This window comes from Hordeum vulgare, chromosome 4H (assembly GCF_904849725.1).
Source record: "Hordeum vulgare subsp. vulgare chromosome 4H, MorexV3_pseudomolecules_assembly, whole genome shotgun sequence".
NCBI lineage: Eukaryota > Viridiplantae > Streptophyta > Magnoliopsida > Poales > Poaceae > Hordeum > Hordeum vulgare.
Genome location: NC_058521.1, coordinates 285,120,622 through 285,139,141, shown reverse-complemented (window position 1 = coordinate 285,139,141; position 18,520 = coordinate 285,120,622).

Here is an 18,520-nt window from a genome sequence, read left to right as displayed (position 1 = left end):
GGAGAACGCTGGAGTCACTCGTACGTTAAGGGGGACACCTGAGCATCGGGACTCAGGAGCTTGAACTGCATCCGTAGCCCCTTCCCCCTTTGGGTCGTCCTTGGTTTCCGGTCGGTCCAATCGCGAGGAGGTACGCATGGGGCGGACCCTGCCGACGCGGAGTGCTGAAGTTCTTCCGAAGTTTTGCAATCCTCGTCGCGTTCTCCTCATGAGTGCAGCTTGCGCGCCAAGGGGTACTCCTGAGCATCGCGACTCAGGGGCCTAACTTCCCTCGTAGCCCATTCCACCTTTGGGCCGTCCTTGGTTTTCGGTCGGTCCAATTGCGGGGAGGTACGCGCGGGGCGGGCCCTACCGTCGTAGAGTAACATATCAAACATGACAGGAACGAGGCAAAGAAAACGTTCAAGCTTTCAGTTATTAGAAGCCTTGACAACGTCATGTCAACAAAAATAAGATTAACGCCTCCACGAGGCACGATGTGCATTGTAGGAAAATACAGGGAGAAGAAATCAAGAGGAGCCGCCGCAGGTCACCCCCTCCAAAGGGGGCCGGTCATCGACGTTAGAAGCGTCGTCTTCCCCTTCGTCTGCTTCAGTAGCACTAGGAGACGAAGGAGCTACGACGCGGGTGAACCTCCTCACCAATGCCTCCACGGGACCCATCACCGTCTCTGCGGCGCGGTCGCGGGCCTCAGCAGGGACCAGCAGGATCACGGAGCCGAGGTCATATCCCAGATCGCGAATATGAAGGTGGCTGAAGACGTGTGTCGCGGCCACGAAGAAGAGGTCGCGGCACTCGGTGTCCAAGATCTTGTCCACCTGCACGACGGCACCCTCCAGCGCCACGACAAGCTCCTTCACGGGTGTGGCAAAGCCATCCTCCGGGGTGGCTATAGGCTCGTTGAACCCGTCCCAGCAGAGGGACGGAGCTCAACGTCAGGGAAGCAGGCCAGCTCCGCGACCTTCTTCTCCTCGACCGCGGCCAGGGCTTTCTCCTGGGCATCAAGGAGGGCCTTCCTTGAGGCGGCCTCCTTCTCCTGCTCTCCCAAGCTCTCCTGCTTCGTGCCTAGGCGACTCCTCTCCTGGGACAGCTCTCCCTTCCGGGTGGCGAGCTTGGCCTCGCGGGCCTTAAGTCCCTCCTCACGCAGGCAACGCTGATCGGCTAGCTCGGCATGTTCCCCTCTTAGGGCCTGCAGGCGGGCCTCCGCCTCTTCACAACGTTCCACAGCCGCCTTGGCTTTCTTCGGCGACTCCTGACGCGTAGCACGGGCGGCCTTGGCCTCCCTCTCGGCCTTCCCCATCTCTACTATGACATTGCCTAGGGCAGTGCAGGCCGCGTTCAGGATACCTTGGGTGAATATCGAGGTCCTCCCGACCTCCTCCTGAAGAGCCTCCAATATTGTCGTAGGCGGTGCCATTGGGGAGGCAGCGTGACGAGGAATAGGGAGCTCCGAAGGCTGCCTGGAGGTTGCAGGCATTGGTGCATCTGCAAACCGAGGGCCGTTCAGAGCCTGCCCCTCGGGCAACAGCGTCACCACGGCCGCCTCAGGGCTCTTCGGGGGCTCAGGGGGCGCGATGATCAAGGCCTAGGAAGCAGCCTTGCGAGCCTCCTCCTCTCCATCAGAGGAGACGACGCGTTGAAGAGAACTGGTGGTGCATCAGGAGTCGCCTTCGGCTTGACGCCAGACTTCTTCCTCCTCGACTTCGGCGAGACGACGTCCATGGACATCAGGCATAATAGGGAATCAGCCAAGCGCGGTCTTCGTACGCACATGGCGTGCCAAGAAAAGTGACCTACTCCTCGGGGTCAATCTACCTCTTCCTCTTCACCACCCCGCGCCGGTGGGAGCAACAGGACCCCCCACGGAGGGTGGCGAGCCCGGCGCCTCAAGTTTTCCACCCGCGTAGGTGGGATGCGCCAAGGATGACCCAACCTCACACTTCTGGGGTGCGGGCATGCAGCAGACCGGGTAGCATGCGGGGTTGATGCGGGTCCCCTGGAGGTCCGAATCGGGCGCGAGGGAGCCCCCGCGGAGACCTCACCGGCAGCATTATCATGTGCGGGCTCGCATAGAAGGACAACCTGTGACGGAGGGGCGCACTCGCCAGGCAGTCCTCGTCGGTCTTCTCCGAATCCCCATCATCGGAGGTATAGCCGGATGACACCTCTACCGGACCGGAGCCCACGCCTGGGAGGAGCCGACGCTCCTCACAGACAGGCAGCCTGGTCATCAAGACGGTACAGCGAACCCAGAGCCATAGACAGGTCACCACGTTCATCACGAGGGAGGTCCTGGGACCAGAGCCTCAGCTCGTCGTCACGAGCACGATAGTGCCACTGGGGCCTGGAGTAGGGCTGAAGGGGCGCCAGGCGCTGCGCCAAGAACACCTTCACTATCATCCCACCAGTCAGCCTCTTGGAACTGATGTCGCGGGAGAAGATCTCCACGAGGGGCGCAGCCCGAGGGTCGGAAAGCTTTGCCGAGGTCCACGCGGAGGTCTTCACCGGCAACCACTTCGGCCCCTCTAGCCGAGGGTTGACGTCCTTGAGGCTCATAAGAACCCAACGTTGCCCGAAGTTTTCCACTTTCTTCCCGGCCTTCGAGAGCAGGTTGCCACTCTGGGCCGCCACGAAGGAGACACACGCCGACAAATGGGCGCCATCATGCAGACGCAGGCTTAAGAAGTGGTGGAAGAGGGCCACTGAAGGATGCACCTCTACGAAGGCCTCGCAGTAGAAAGCGAAGACGGACGGGAGCAAGACAGATTTGGGCTGGAGATGAAGGGCCTGGATCCCATTGTGGTTCAAGATGGCGGTGAAGAACGAGGAGAAAGGCGGCACCGGCCTGGCGACGACACTATGGAGGAAGAAGGGGTGCACCGCCTTCGACGCGGGCCGTGCCAGGCCAAATCGGGGTTCGCCCGTAGTCGTTGGACTCGGCCGTAGTCCAGGGAAGCATGGGGGCGAGATCCACATCCTTGGAAAGGACGCACTCCAAGAGCGGAGAAGTCATGGCCGGGCCTTGCCTCTCTGGCTTCTGCCTGCCGGCGGGCGCCATCGCTGGGCTGGCGAACGAGCAGCACGAAGCTAGATCTGGGGATGTCGGTTGGAGTTGTAGACCAAGGAGGAAGAGCTAGTGTGGGAGAAGGAAATCAATAATGCACCAACGCAACAAGCAAGGCTCCTAATAAGCCGGGCAGAGACAGAAGAAAAGGAAGACTCAACGCCAGCCGCGTGACATGCACCGAAATGGTCCACCGGCATCTAGGGCCTGCGTCGTCTCACGTCGCCCCCGAGGCTTCTCCCAGAAGCCAACTCGAGCGCGCCATGGGCCAGGGGGTTACTGTCCGCATTCTTGGAATGGGGATACCCACACCTACGTGCATGTGGCCTAGGGCCGACCCATTTCATCAAGCAACCAACGGGCTCGACGCCACTCAAGACAAGGCCCTCGTGAGGGGCCAAGCCTCACGAGGAGGAACGACACCGAGACCCATGGGGGGCCTCATCAGGACCCCTCCGGGGCCATGGATATTCCAAGGCTTGGCCTGGCCTCACGAGTCGAGGATGACCCAAGGGAAGGACAGGTGAGCAGCAGACAGCAGAGCGGAGCAGTTTCCGCTTTAGTGCAAAGGAGGGCAAGGACGTACCAGGGTCCCAAAGGCAGCTTCCAAAGGTTTCCCTTCTGGTGCAACAAGGTCATCGCCGCTCGCCAGCAGGATAGACGTCATCCCCGGGACCATCCCTGCAGCGCGGGCATCCACTTTTCCGAGGAAGACCACCTTTCGGCAGGGGAGCATGTTCCCCTGTCCCCCTTCAAATTTTGCCGTTGTGGGAACACTTCCCACCGAAAGGATAAGGGAAGAGGACCGGGACCTCCACTATAAATAGAGGATAGGTTGCTTCGTAGAGGCGAACGCACCGATCCCCGAACGATTCATTCACCCACTAGCACCATGCAAGGTCACCCAGCGTCTGGAAGCGCCCATGCACTATACTAGTTCATCCGCCAACCTCCGTGAGAGGCAATCCACCAAAGTAGGAGTAGGGCTATACGCCTCACAGCAGCCCGAACCTGGGTAAACTTATGTGTCCAGTGTTTCCCTCGCCATCGAGTGAATTTTTTGCCATCCGAAGCGAGTAGCAAGCTAGGTGAGGTGACTCAGTGAGAGATCTTCGTACACGCCCGTGACCTCGAATCTTTAGGGTTTTGCGGAGCCCGAAATCCAACAACAACAACAATAAAAACAAAAACAACAAGGAAGACGACGACGACGACGACAACGACGACGACGACGACAACGACGACGACCACAACAACAACAACAACAACAAAAATAACAACAACAAAAAGAAAAATAACAACAACAACAACAAACACGACAACCACGACGACGACGATGACAACGATGATAACGACAACATGACGAGAATAACAACAAAAACAACAACAACAACGACAACAATGACAAAACAAAAACAACGAAGACGACAACCACGACGAAGACAAAAACAATAACAACAACAAAAAAAACAACCACCACCAAAGTAACCACAACAACTACAAAAATAAAGACTACATCGACGACGACAATTACGACAACAATAGCCACGACGACAATGAAGAGAACAACGACGACATCGACAACTAGGGCAAGAACAACAACAAGAACATCAACAGCAACAACAACAAGAACAACAACGACGACGATGATGATGACGACAACATGAAAGACAACAATGACAACAACAAAAATAACAAAGACGACGACGACGACAACAACAACAACAACAACAACAACAACAACAATAACAACCACCAGGACCACCACAACAAGAACAAGAACAAAAACAACGAGAACAACAACAACAACAACAAACACCAAAAAAACAACAACAAAAAAGACGACGACGACGACGATGACGACGGCTATAAAAATAAAAATAACAACAACAACAGCAAGAACAACAACGACGATGACGACAATGACGAGAACAATGACAATGACAAGAACAACAACAACAACGACAACAACAACAACAACAGTGACAACAATGACAATAGCGTCAACAACAACAACAACAACAACAATAACAACAATGACATCAAAGACAACAATGACAACAACAAAAATAACAAAGACGACGACGACGACAACGACAACAAGAACAACAACAACGACGGGCGTGTACGAAGAACTCTCATTCGCCTCACCTAGCTTGCTACTCGCTTCGGATGGCAAGAAACTAACTTGATGGTGAGGGAAACACGGGACACATCAGTTTACCCAGGTTCGGGCCGCTGCGAGGTGTAAAACCCAACTCCTGCTTTCGTCGTCATCGTCGTTTTTGTTGTTGTTGTTGTTGTTGTTGTTGTTGTTGTTATAGGCGTCGTTATCGTCATCGTCTTCGTCGTTGTTGTTGATGTTGTTGTGGCTATATTTGTTGTTGTTGTTATTGTTGTTGTTGTTGTCGTTGTTGTTATTTTTGTTGTTGTTGTTCTAGCTGTTGTTGTTGTTGTCGTCATCGTTGTTCTCATCATTGTTGTTGTTGTCGTCGTTATCGTCATCATCATCTTGTTGTTGTTGTTGTTTTTGATTTAGTTGTTGTTGTTATTGTTCTTGTTGTTCTTGTTGTTGTTGTTGTTGTCGTCGTCGTTGTCATGGTTGTCGTCGTCATTGTCTTTGTTGTTGTTGTTGTTGTTGTTGATGTCGCTGTTTTCGTTGTTTTCTCTATTGTGGTTGTTGTTGTTGTTGCTATCGTTGTTCTCATCATTGTCATTATCGTCGTCGTCGTTGTTGTCGTTGTTGACCTTGTTGATGTTGTTGATGTTATTGTTGTTGTCGTTGTTGTAGTTGTTGTCGTCGTTGTCATCGTCATCTTCGTTGTTGTTGGTGGTGGTGGTGGTGGTATTGTTGTTGTTGTTGTTGTTATTGTTGTTGTTGTTTTTGTTGTCGTTATTGTTGTGGTTGTTGGTGTTGTTGTTGAGTTTGTTGTTGTTGTTGTGGTGGTTCCTGTTATTGTGGTTGTTGTTTCTATAGTAGTAGTTATTGTTGTTTTTGTTGTTGTTGTCGTTGCTGTTGTCGTAGGCGTCGTCGTCATCTTTGTTGTTTTTGTTGTTGTTCATGTTGTTGTTGTCATTCAGATCGTTGTTGTCATTCTTGTCGCTGTTGTCGTCGTTTTTGTCGGTTTCGTTGTTGTCGTTGTTCACGTCAATATCGTTGTTGTTCACGCTGTCGTCGTCTTTGTCATCCTCATCGTTGTTGTTGTTGTTGTTGTTGTTGTTGTCATCGTCATCGCCGTCGTCAAAGTCGTCTTCGTTGTTGTTGGTGGTGTTGCCGTTGTTGTTGTCATCATCATTATCGTCATCATCAAAGTCATCTTCGTTGTTGTTGTTGTTGTTGTTGTTGTTGTTGTTGTTATTGTTGTTTTTATTGTTGTTGTTGTTCTTGTCATCGTTGCTATTGCTATTGTCATTGTTGTCACTGTTGTTGTTGCTGTTGTTGTTGTTCTTGTCGTTGTTGTCGTTGTTCTCGTTATTGTCATTGTTCTCGTCGTTCTCGTCATCGTCGTTGTCCTTGTTGTTGTTGTTGTTGTTGTTGTTGTTGTTGTTGTTGTTGCTGTTGTTGTTGTTGTTGCTGTTGTTGTTTTTGTTGTTGTTGTTGTTGTTGTTGTTGTTGTTGTTTTTGTGGTTGTTGTTGTTGTTGTTGTTGTTGTTGTTGTTGTTGTTGTTGTTATAGTCGTCGTCGTCATCGTTGTTGTTGTTGTTGTTGTTGTTGTTGAGGTTGTTGTGGTGGTCTTGGTGGTTGTTATTGTTGTTGTTGTTGTTGTTGTTGTTGTTGTTGTTTTTGTTGTTATTTTTGTTGTGGTTGTTGTTGTTGTTGTTGTTTTTCTTGTCGTCGTCGTCGTCTTTGTTATTTTTGTTGTTGTCATTCTTGTCTTTGATGTCATTCTTGTCATTGTTGTCGATGTTGTTGTTGTTGTTGTTGTTGATATTGTTGTTGTGGTTGTTGTTGTTGTTGTTGTTGTTGTTGTTGTCGTCGTCGTCGTCGTCGTCTTTGTTATTTTTGTTGTTGTCATTGTTGTCGTTGATGTCATTGTTGTCATTGTTGTTGTTGTTGTTGTTGTTGTTGTTGTTGTTGCCCTAGTTGTCGATGTCGTCGTTGTTCTCGTCGTTGTCGTCGTGGCTATTGTTGTCGGAATTATCGTCATCGATGTAGTCTTTGTTTTTGTTGTTGTTGTGGTTACTGTGGTGGTGGGGGTTGTTTTTTGTTGTTGTTGTTGTCGTGGTTGTCGTCTTTGTTCTTTTTGTTTTATCATTGTTGTCGTTGTTATCGATGTTGTCGTTCTTGTTGTTGTTTTTGTCGTTATTCTCGTCATTGTGGTCGTTATCATCGTCGTGGTTGTTGTTGTTGTTGTTATTGTTGTTGTTGTTGTTGTTGTCGTCGTCATCGTCGTCATCGTCGTCGTCTTCCTTCTTGTTTTTGTTGTTATTATTGTTGTTGCTAGATTTCGGGCTCCGCAAAACCCTAAAGATTCAAACTCACGGGCGTGTACGAAGATCTCTCACTGATTCGCCTCACCTAGCTCGCTACTCGCTTCGGATGGCAAGAAGCTAACTTGATGGTGAGGGAAACACGGGACACATCAGTTTACCCAGGTTCGGGCCGCTGCGAGGCGTAAAACCCAACTCCTGCTTTCGTCGTCATTGTCGTTGTTGTTGTTGATGTTGTTGTTGTTGTTGTTGTTGTTGTTGTTGTTGTTGTTATAGTCGTCATTATCTTCATCGTCTTCGCCGTTGTTGTTGATGTTGTTGTGGCTGTTTGTGTTGTTGTTGTTGTTGTTGTTCTTCTTCTTCTTCTTCTTCTTCTTCTTCTTCTTCTTCTTGTTGTTGTTGTTGTTGTTATTGTTGTTGATGTTGTTGTTGTTGTTGTTGTTGTTGTAGTCATCGTCATCGTCATCATCGTAGTCGTCTTCGTCGTTGTTGTTGTTGTTGTTGTTGTTGTTGTTGTGGTTGTTGTTGTTCTTGTTCTTGTTTTTGTTGTTGTTCTTGTTGTTATCGTTGTCGTCGATGTTCTCGTTGTTGTCATTGTTGTTATTGTTGTTGTTGTTGTTTGTAACATCCCAAAATTTATATATTTTGGAATGTTAATATAATTATTATTAGTTTGTTTGTTTGTTTGCTTGAGTGATTGAAACGTGTGTGCAATTGGAAACTTTTCGAAACTTTTAAATGAGAGGGAATAAAATGACTTTCCCCTTCTCCGGTGAATTCAAATTCAATCTTTTAAAAGCAAAGAGAGAAGATGACATGACTTCTTCAACTATAAAGAATTTGAACGGAGATATTTGCATTGAATTCTTTTGCATTTCCATTCGTTTTCTTCGTGCAAGAAATGCCGGGAAATACTTTCTGTCAAACAGAAAAGAGAGGAGGAACATGACCCTCAAACCCACGGGCATCTTGAAAGTTATTTGAACCCAAAAAACTTAGAGGGTCATTTGAAAATTATTTCCAAAAGATAATAAATCTTTTAGGCAAATTTGTGAAAATAATTTTTTCTGAAGTTTTTATTTTTGCCGTGGAAAAATGCCCATCATCTATATCTTATTTTTCTGATAATTTTAGAATATAGAAACTCTTTATTCCGAATTGATTTGATTTCCTTTTTATCGTTTTAGTTTCCTAGTTTTAAAAATAGGAAAGAAATCGTTTCTATTAGGAATCTCCAGGTGGCCCATTAAGGACTCTCCTATTCTGGCCCAAGAAGATCATCTTCTTCCTCCTCTCTCCCTCACGTCAGAGGAACTTGCCTTCCATGGACAGAGGATCTCCACCTCCGGGATTCGCGAAGCTCTTTCCATCCCAGCGCCTCCCGTCACCTCTATAAGAACCCCCATGGCTCCCTCGTTCCATTCCCGTTGAAACCATCCCCTCTCCTCGCCTCTAGCTCGCGCCCCATCTCGCCGGAGTCGGCACCCGAAAACTCACAGGAGCTCCCCACCGTCGGCCTCCCTGCACCCTCCCCTCCCTGCCGAGCCCCCCTGGCACCCCTGCACCCCGCCACCCCTTCGGTCCCCCATCCACCGTCGCCCCTCCCCACCTGTCGCCCTGCAACCTCGCCCCTCCCTGGAACCAGCGAGGAGCAGCACCACCAACAGCTACCCACCTTGCCCCCCTTCAACCCTCCCTCCACCTCGCCTCCCTCCCCTCCCTGGAGCCCCTCCACCCTTCGCCCCCCCTCCACCACTCCTCCCGCCGGCCCCTCCCCCACCCCGCCGGAGTTGCCCACCCTCGCCGGAGAAGGCTCCTGCTACTCCTAGCCGAGGTAACCTCTCCTCCCTTTTTTTTATTTGTTCTGTTTTTTGTATTGTGTAGTTTCATCCCTTAGATCTAGATCCTAGGGTGTAGATTAGGAAGTACTTACCCCTTCGGTTTTCTAAAAAGAACCGGTCCATCAGTTAAGTGAACCGAACCATTTTTCTTATTTAGCGGCCATCCGCTATTTAGCCTATGCAGCAAACACCCTTAGCCAATCAGTGGGCGCCACGTGTCTCTAGCAATTATTCTCTTTTTCTGTCTAGTTCCAAAAACAGCAAAGTTTCTCTTTGTTTTTGGCCTTAACTTTTTATCCCGAAGTCCAATGATAGTGATTCTTTTTCGAGTAGCTCACAAATTTCGTGTAGTTTTTTAAAACATATAATTTGTCTATGTTTGAAATTTTCAAATTTGAGTTAGATAAGATTTAGTTTAAACCTTGTTTTGCTTATTCCAGGAGTTTAAAAATAGCTTTTAATTTGATTCCTTTTGGTACTGATCACTAGTGATCTTATTTATCAGTGGTAAAAATGTCAGAATGTTTTGAGTATTTTAGCTCACTGTTTCTTGTGAAACAATTTCTGTTTCACCTCTTTTAGAATTTCGGCTAATTCCTTTTCTACTTTTGTTTAAACCTTGTTATTATCTTAACTAAAATTATATCTTAGTTCATTGTTATTATTTTCTGTTAGACAAAAACTATTTAGTGTTTGACGTAGTATAAGACTCCCTAGTCTTATTTGAAGTTCTTTCAGTTTCTTATTCGCTCTCTCTCTTTTGTTTTGATTGCTAGAATGATTGCTAGTATGAGTGCTTATGTGAATGATATGTTTGCTATATAGATTTCATCGGAGAGTGACGAGTAGTCTATCAAGTTATTTTCTCGAGAAATTCTTCTTCGTCAACATCACCAGGCAAGTCACTTTGATCATACTATCACCTATGTTTTATGCATCATAGTTCTACCATCCTATGCCCAATTGCATGCTGCTTAGGTACTTGGAAATTTTAGTATAGATTGTAGTATCATGTGGTAGGCACACAACAACCCCGATACTTGGCCCCGGGACGACAATGTTCATATTGCTATGCTTGAGTGGACGGGATTTCGGTTGAGTGCATAACACGAGTGATGCGAGGTTGACTAAGTAATCAAGACCGGTTACGACAAGATTTTCAAGACCTCGGAGCAATGCAACTCTGGGTGAAGAACGGTTGATCGGCTCCCTGGAGAACACAGTGGATGCCCGAGATGCTGGGGACGGCCATGACATCCTGCGGAAAGCTTCACCCAGGCTCAAAGAGACGGACGGATATTCTCAAGACCCAAGGCTTACCTGCACAGCCACAAGTCATTATGGGCTCTGGCTTGGTTGGACAACGCGGCGACTCTGGACAGGCGGTGCTAGCAGATGTAGAAGAACGGTAGGAATGGATGGGCACCGACAGGGATTCAGAGGGACCCGTTGAAAGACCATGTTTTGATCATCCGGTCTTCAAACACCGTGAAGTGCGAGGACATACACGGAGGCGATCAAATCTTGTGGGGAGCGTGTGCAAAACTCTGCAGAGTACTCAAACCTAATCGATTAGCCGTGTCCACGGTCATGGACAACTTGAGCCAAAGGAACTGAAGTTATCTGAAATTCTCAACACAAGTAATAATATTGATGTGGGAATTATTGACAACTCGGGTGCGAGAACTGGTTGGCGGAACCATCTCATTAACAACCAACTATGTAGTAACATTTTGCTTTTAGCCCTCTCTTGATGTAGGAGAAAACTTGCTTTTCGCTAAAAACTTATAGCCCCACCTGCCATATATGCATATAGTATAGATGATTACTTTTCATCCCTCTCTTATGTGACTTGCCGGCATATTCAATATTGCTGACCTACACGGCTGCAACGTCTTATGTTGCAGTTATTTTCGTCGACGAGTAAGGATACGATTCAGGATTACGGTCTACACTCAACTTGCCGTTGGTGTTTATTGGGACTCCACTCCCTTGACCGCTTCCGCTGAGATATTTAAGGTATACATCAGTATTACGCTATTTACATGTGATTGGACTTTGATATATACATTGATGTACTGTGTGTGCCAGCATACTGATCCAGGGATGGCACAGAAACACAGAGGCTTGACTCGTTTTGAGTCAGGGTCGCTACAGAAATGGTATCAGAGCATATGTTGACCGTAGGACGTGACCCCTAGAAACTGGAAATTCTTAGGATAGGATCTCTCAAAAAAAATCTTATTTTCGAGAACACCTTTCACTTCTCATCTTTCCAGATTTCATAATACGTTCTCTCTCACCTCAAATAGTTAGACAATTCCCTTTCCCTTTTGACCACATGAAGGATCAACCGACTCCCATGTCAAAGTAAAGAGGATATCACCTTGCAATTGAAGAATTGAAGCTATACCCATTGACGACTCTCAAGACCCGAAGAACTCAAAGACCCTGAAGTGTTCGAATAATTATATGACCATTAGAAGTCCAAACCCCTTTTATATACCCACGTTAGATACGATGATTTGTGAACCGTCTTTGGTGTGTGTTTTCCGACGGCCACAAATAAAATCTATTCTCAAAAATATATTTTTTGTATTGTGTGTATCTCCCTCCCTCTCTTACCCGTCTCATCCCCAAAACCTCAACCCTACCGGATGGAGTATGAAGCTGGACTTGTAGTCTCTGGACCAATGACCGAGCTGGAGGCTGATATATGGATTCAGAACATGGAGAACCACTTCGGGAGTAACTTGATCTCAAGGAAGTATGAAGTGGAACACGCTCTTCAGTACTTTACCCAAAGTGCTGCTATCTGGTGGAAAATGCACCATGCCACACAAGGATTTAGTGGAGCAGAAAGTTGGGAATAATTCAAGAACACTCTGTTAAGATCTCGTCTTATTCAGAAGTGCTATCCGAAGGAGAAGACTTGTGCTTGCAAGATCTGTGGAGAAATAGGACACACCCAGGAAGAACACAAGGATGGATGCACTCATTGTGAAGAAAATCACCCAACTGAGGAATGCCCAACTAGTCAGGTGACTTGTTTCATGTGTGAAGGAACCACCCACTACCCAGCTCAGTGTCACATTTACCCCAAGGTGCAACGAGTTGTCAAGCAGCAGAAAGATGCAATGAAGGAAACCCTCAAGAAGAAGATTCTAGAAGAACCTGTGATGAATGAAAATATTGAAGACCCTGATGGACAAGGTCTGACCAGATTTTTTCTCCAATGCATGCTACTCATGTGGAGAAGAAGGACATTATTCACAGGACTGCACGAAGAGAAGCCAAGAGTATCTGGGAAACTTCCCGACGGAAGAAGTGGAGTTTGATCCACTTGAAATAGAAGAACTAGTCAAAATAAAGGAGTCCGGAAAGAAGAAAAAGTACCCTCGGAAGAGCCAAATCTCTGCAGACATAGACCTAAGTCATGTCAGATGTTACAAGTGTATGAAATTTGGCCACCACAAATACATGTGCTCAGGAAGGAATCCGGGAATCCAAGGAGCAAAAGCAGAAGCTAAGAAGCCTCGAGACTTGTCAGAAATCATTTGTTTTTGTTGCAAGGAAGCAGGACATTTTGCCAGCGATTGTCCACAAAGGAAGAAAGCTAGAATGGAGTAGTTAAGTTTTGACCAGGGCAATAAGTGTAATCCGAAGCACTCTTGTTTTCATGGGATCATGGAGTGAAATTTTTGTAACAGAAGTCCCTGAGATTGTAATAACATCATGAATAAATGGAATTTATTGTCTCATAATTGTCTATGTTGAAACTGTATGCGTTGTTTCTCTACGAGCAAATCTCTCTGAACAATTATGAGGATATGAAAAAATATTGTCTATGTAGGCATGAGTAAAATTCATTTAAGTGTGGTATTAATCGGTAAACCCACAGGATCCATTGAGTAGGAGTGTACCATGATTACCAAGGAGACACATACATTCCTCTGAGTACCTATTTACTGACACCTGCAGATGACAACTCTCTACGAGTCATTCCTCAAGGGCCCAGAAACGATCATGACCCTAACCAGTGATCATGATTACCGGAAAATCCTGAAGGACATGATGAAGCACATTCACCTTGAAGGAAATGCAGTCTACAAAGGCTACCCATTCATGGAAAATGGAGTGGAGCTTTGGTACGTGGAAGTACACCTCCACCATGTGAAAGGAGTTTGTCCAAAGACTGTGGGGCAATACTTTTTCATTTCACGTGCACCACGAGCAACCTTCTTTGATGCTGTTCGTGAAGCTGCCATGGAAGCCATATGTCAGATCGGAGAAATCCTTGAAGCAAGACTCCGTCATACCCAGGAATACCTGAGTGAAGTACGTGCGGAGATGATGGAGATGAAGCTAATGACCATCATGATGAAGCAAAAGATGGATGATTTCAAGGAGCACCTCGGAAAGTTCGAGTGGAACTAAAGTACCTCGAAGAGAGGCAGATGAATAAAGTTGGCAGAAATGCTCGACCTTACCGAACCATGTGGATGGCAGCATTTGTAATAGAGTACTTTTGAATTGGAGTTTTTGAGGATAAATGTAGGATGTAATAAAGGATTGATTATGAAATGCATATGATTTATGGAAGAAGCTATGATGGATCAGCAAAACGTTTTCTTAGGAGCATATGAAAACCTGAGATGTGTGAAGAAACGATAGATGCTTTGTTCAGCTTGCAGAACCAATGGATTATCCGAACTTCGTTCGTAGACAAGAGAAATTCCGCAACGCATGTGAGGATGCCCAAGTTTTAGAATGCGAGATTCGCTAAACCTTATACAGAGAAATGATTTGGGTGCGGTATGGATTGATCACCATGACAACTTACTCTTATCATTTATCTTGCTATTCGGAATGGTAAATCTGAGAGACTTACCCATATAGAGAGACGACGTTCTTTGAAGCTTTTATTTAAGCCTTAGGGTGGTATAAGAAAAGCCCATGTACATGGCATTTGTTGTCACGCGTAGGAAATTTGACGGTGAGAATGAAACCAAGACCCCTCTCTCTGCAGGATAACCACAAATGGTAGACCACCATGAGAACCATCGATATGTTATTTAGAATTGACCACGAGACTGTCTGTTAAGAAGACCCAGTGATGGAAGAAGCTTATATCAACGGGAGAGCGTCACCAAAGGATTTAATATGAAGACTGTCCGATGTCAGTTGCCAAAACCCCAGAGGATTGTTAAAGCATTTTGAGGGACCAGTATCTCTCATTTTAAATGTGGTAGCATCCCACCTTGCCGGAGATTGGAATTGTTAGAAGACCCCCAAACCCTAACCTTTCTTTCTAGCCTCTTCGAATCTCGAGAACGAGATTCATTTTAAGTGTGGTAGTTTGTAACATCCCAAAATTTATAAATTTTGGAATGTTAATATAATTATTATTAGTTTGTTTGTTTGTTTGCTTGAGTGATTGAAACTTGTGTGAAATTTGAAACTTTTCGAAACTTTTGAATCAGAGGGAATAAAATGACTTTCCCCTTCTCCAGTGAATTCAAATTCAATCTTTTAAAAGAAAAGAGAGAAGATGACATGACTTCTTCAACTATAAAGAATTTGAACGGAGATATTTGCATTAAATTCTTTTGCATTTCCATTCGTTTTCTTCGTGCAAGAAATGCCGGGAAATACTTTCTGTCAAACAGAAAAGAGAGGAGGAACATGACCCTCAAACCCACGGGCATCTTGAAAGTTATTTGAACCCTAAAAACTTAGAGGGTCATTTGAAAACTGTTTGCAAAAGAAAATAAATCTTTTAGGCAAATTTGTGAAAATATTTTTTTCTGAAGTTTTTATTTTTGCCGTGGAAAAATGCCCATCATCTATATTTTATTTTTCTGATAATTTAAGTATATAGAAACTCTTTATTCCGAATTGATTTGATTTCCTTTTTATCGTTTTAGTTTCCTAGTTTTAAAAATAGGAAAGAAATCGTTTCTATTAGGAATCTCCAGGTGGCCCATTAAGCAATCTCCTATTCTGGCCCAAGAAGATCATCTTCTTCCTCCTCTCTCCGTCACGTCACAGGAACTTGCCTTCCATGGACAGAGGATCTCCACCTCCGGGATTCGCGAAGCTCTTTCCATCCCAGCGCCTCCCGTCGCCTCTATAAGAACCCCCATGGCTCCCTCATTCCATTCCTGTTGAAACAATCCCCTCTCCTCGCCTCTAGCTCGCGCGCCATCTTGCCGGAGTCGGCACCCGAAAACTCACAGGAGCTGCCCACCGTCGGCCTCCCTGCACCCTCCCCTCCCTGCCGAGCCCCCCTGGCACCCCTACACCCCGCCACCCCTTCGGCCCCCCCTCCACCGCCGCCCCTCCCCACCCCGTCGCCCTGCAACCTCGCCCCACCCTGGAACCAGCGAGCAGCAGCATCACCAGCAACTTCCCACCTCGCCCCCCTGCAAACCTCCCTCCACCTCGCCTCCCTCCCCTGCCTGGAGCCCCTCCACCCTTCGGCCCCCCTCCACCACTCCTCCCGCCGGCCCCTCCCCCACCCCGCCGTAGTTGACCACCCTCGCCGGAGAAGGCTCCTGCTACTCCCAGCCGAGGTAACCTCTCCTCCCTTTTTTTTATTTGTTCTGTTTTTTGTATTGTGTAGTTTCATCCCTTAGATCTAGATCCTACGGTGTAGATTTGGAAGTACTTACCCCTTCGGTTTTCTAAAAAGAACCGGTCCATCAGTTGAGTGAACCAAAGCATTTTTCTTATTTAGCGGACATCCGCTGTTTAGCCTATGCAGAAAACACCCTTAGCCAATCGGTGGGCGCCACGTGTCTGTAGCAATTATTCTCTTTTTCTGTCTTGTTCCAAAAACAGCAAAGTTTCTGTTTTGTTTTGGCCTTAACTTTTGATCCTGAAGTACAATGATAGTGATTCTTTTTCCAGTAGCTCAAAAAGTTCCTATAGTTTTTAAAAACATATAATTTGTCTATGTTTGAAATTTTCAAATTTGAGTTAGATCAGATTTAGTTTAAACCTTGTTTTGCTTATTACAGGAGTTTAAAAATAGCTTTTAATTTGATTCCTTTTGGTACGGATCACTAGTGATCTTATTTATCAGTGGTAAAAATGTCAGAATTGTTTGAGTATTTTAGCTCACTGTTTCTTGTGAAACAATTTCTGTTTCACCTCTTTTAGAATTTCGGCTAATTCCTTTTCTACTTTTGTTTTAAAATATTTTCTATATTATTTCAGAAACATTATTGTTTTGTTTATGTTAGTTAACAGTAGTTTTGCAACAAGTTTTTATTTTATTTTTATTTGTTATCATGAAATCAATTCTAGTTCCTTAGTAACTTGCAATTGGTTTCACCACTGTTTCAAATCCCGTTTGGGAATACTTTCAAGTAGTTTTGTGAAAAATACTTTATTTTATCTTAGTTAAACTTATATCTTAGTTCCTTGTTATTATTTTCTGTTAGACAAAAACTATTTAGTGTTTGACGTAGTAGAAGACTCCCTAGTCTTATTTGAAGTTCTTTCGGTTTCTTATTCGCTCTCTCTCTTTTGTTTTGATTGCTAGAATGATTGCTAGTATGAGTGCTTATGTGAATGATATGTTTGCTATATAGATTTCATCGGAGAGTGACGAGTAGTCTATCAAGTTATTTTCTTGAGAAATTCTTCTTCGTCAACATCACCAGGCAAGTCACTTTGATCATACTATCACCTATGTTTTATGCATCATAATTCTACCATCCTATGCCCAATTGCATGCTACTTAGGTACTTGGAAATTTTATTATGGATTGTAGTATCATGTGGTAGGCACACAACAACCCCGATACTTGGCCCCGGGACGACAAAGTTCATATTGCTATGCTTGAGTAGACGGGATTTCGGTTGAGTGCATAACACGAGTGATGCGAGGTTGACTAAGTAATCAAGACCGGTTAAGACAAGATTTTGAAGACCTCGGACGCAATGCAACTCTGGGTGAAGGACGGTTGATCGGCTCCCTAGAGAACCCAGTGGATGCCCGGGATGCTGGGGACGGCCATGACATCCTGCGAAAAGCTTCACACAGGCTCAAAGAGACGGACGGATATTCTCAAGACCCAAGGCTTACCTGCACAGCCACAAGTCATTATGGTCTCTGGCTTGGTTGGACAACGCGGCGACTCTGGACAGGCGGTGCTAGCAGATGTAGAAGAACGGTAGGAATGGATGGGCACTGACAGGGATTCAGAGGGACCCGTTGAAAGACCATGTTTTGATCATCCGATCTTCAAACACCCTGAAGTGCGAGGACATAAACGGAGGCGATCAAATCTTGTGGGGAACGTGTGCAAAACTCTGCAGAGTACTCAAACCTAATCGATTAGCCGTGTCCACGGTCATGGACAACTTGAGCCAAAGGAACTGAAGTTATCTGAAATTCTCAACACAAGTAATAATATTGATGTCGGAATTATTGACAACTCGGGTACGAGAACTGGTTGGCGGAACCATCTCGTCAACAACCAACAATGTAGTAACATTTTGCTTTTAGCCCTCTCTTGATGTAGGAGAAAACTTGCTTTTCGCTAAAAACTAATAGCCCCACCTGCCATATATGCTTATAGTATAGATGATTACTTTTCATCCCTCTCTTATGTGACTTGCCGGCATATTCAATATGCTGACCTACACGGCTGCAACGTCTTATGTTGCAGATATTTTCTTCGACGAGCAAGGATACGATTCAGGGTTACGGTCTACACTCAACTTGCCGTTGGTGTTTATTGGGACTCCACTCCCTTGATCGCTTCCGCTGAGATATTTAAGGTATATATCAGTTTTACGCTATTTACATGTGATTGCACTTTGATATATACATTGATGTACTGTGTGTGCCAGCATACTGATCCAGGGATGGCACAGAATCACAAAGGCTTGACTCGTTTTGAGTCGGATCGCTACATTGTTGTTGTTTTTGTTGTTGTTTTTGTTGTTGTTGTTGTCGTTGTTGTTGTCATTGTCATTGCTGTCATCATTGTTTTTGTTATCGTCATTGTCGTTGTTCTCGTCATTGTTATTTTTGTCATCGTTGTCGTCGTAGTCGTCGTCGTCGTCGTTGTTGTTGTTGTTGTTGTTGTTGTCTTAGTGGTTGTTATTGTTGTTGTGGTTGTTGTTGTTGTTGTTGTGGTTGTTGTTGTTGTTGTTGTCGTCGTCATCAT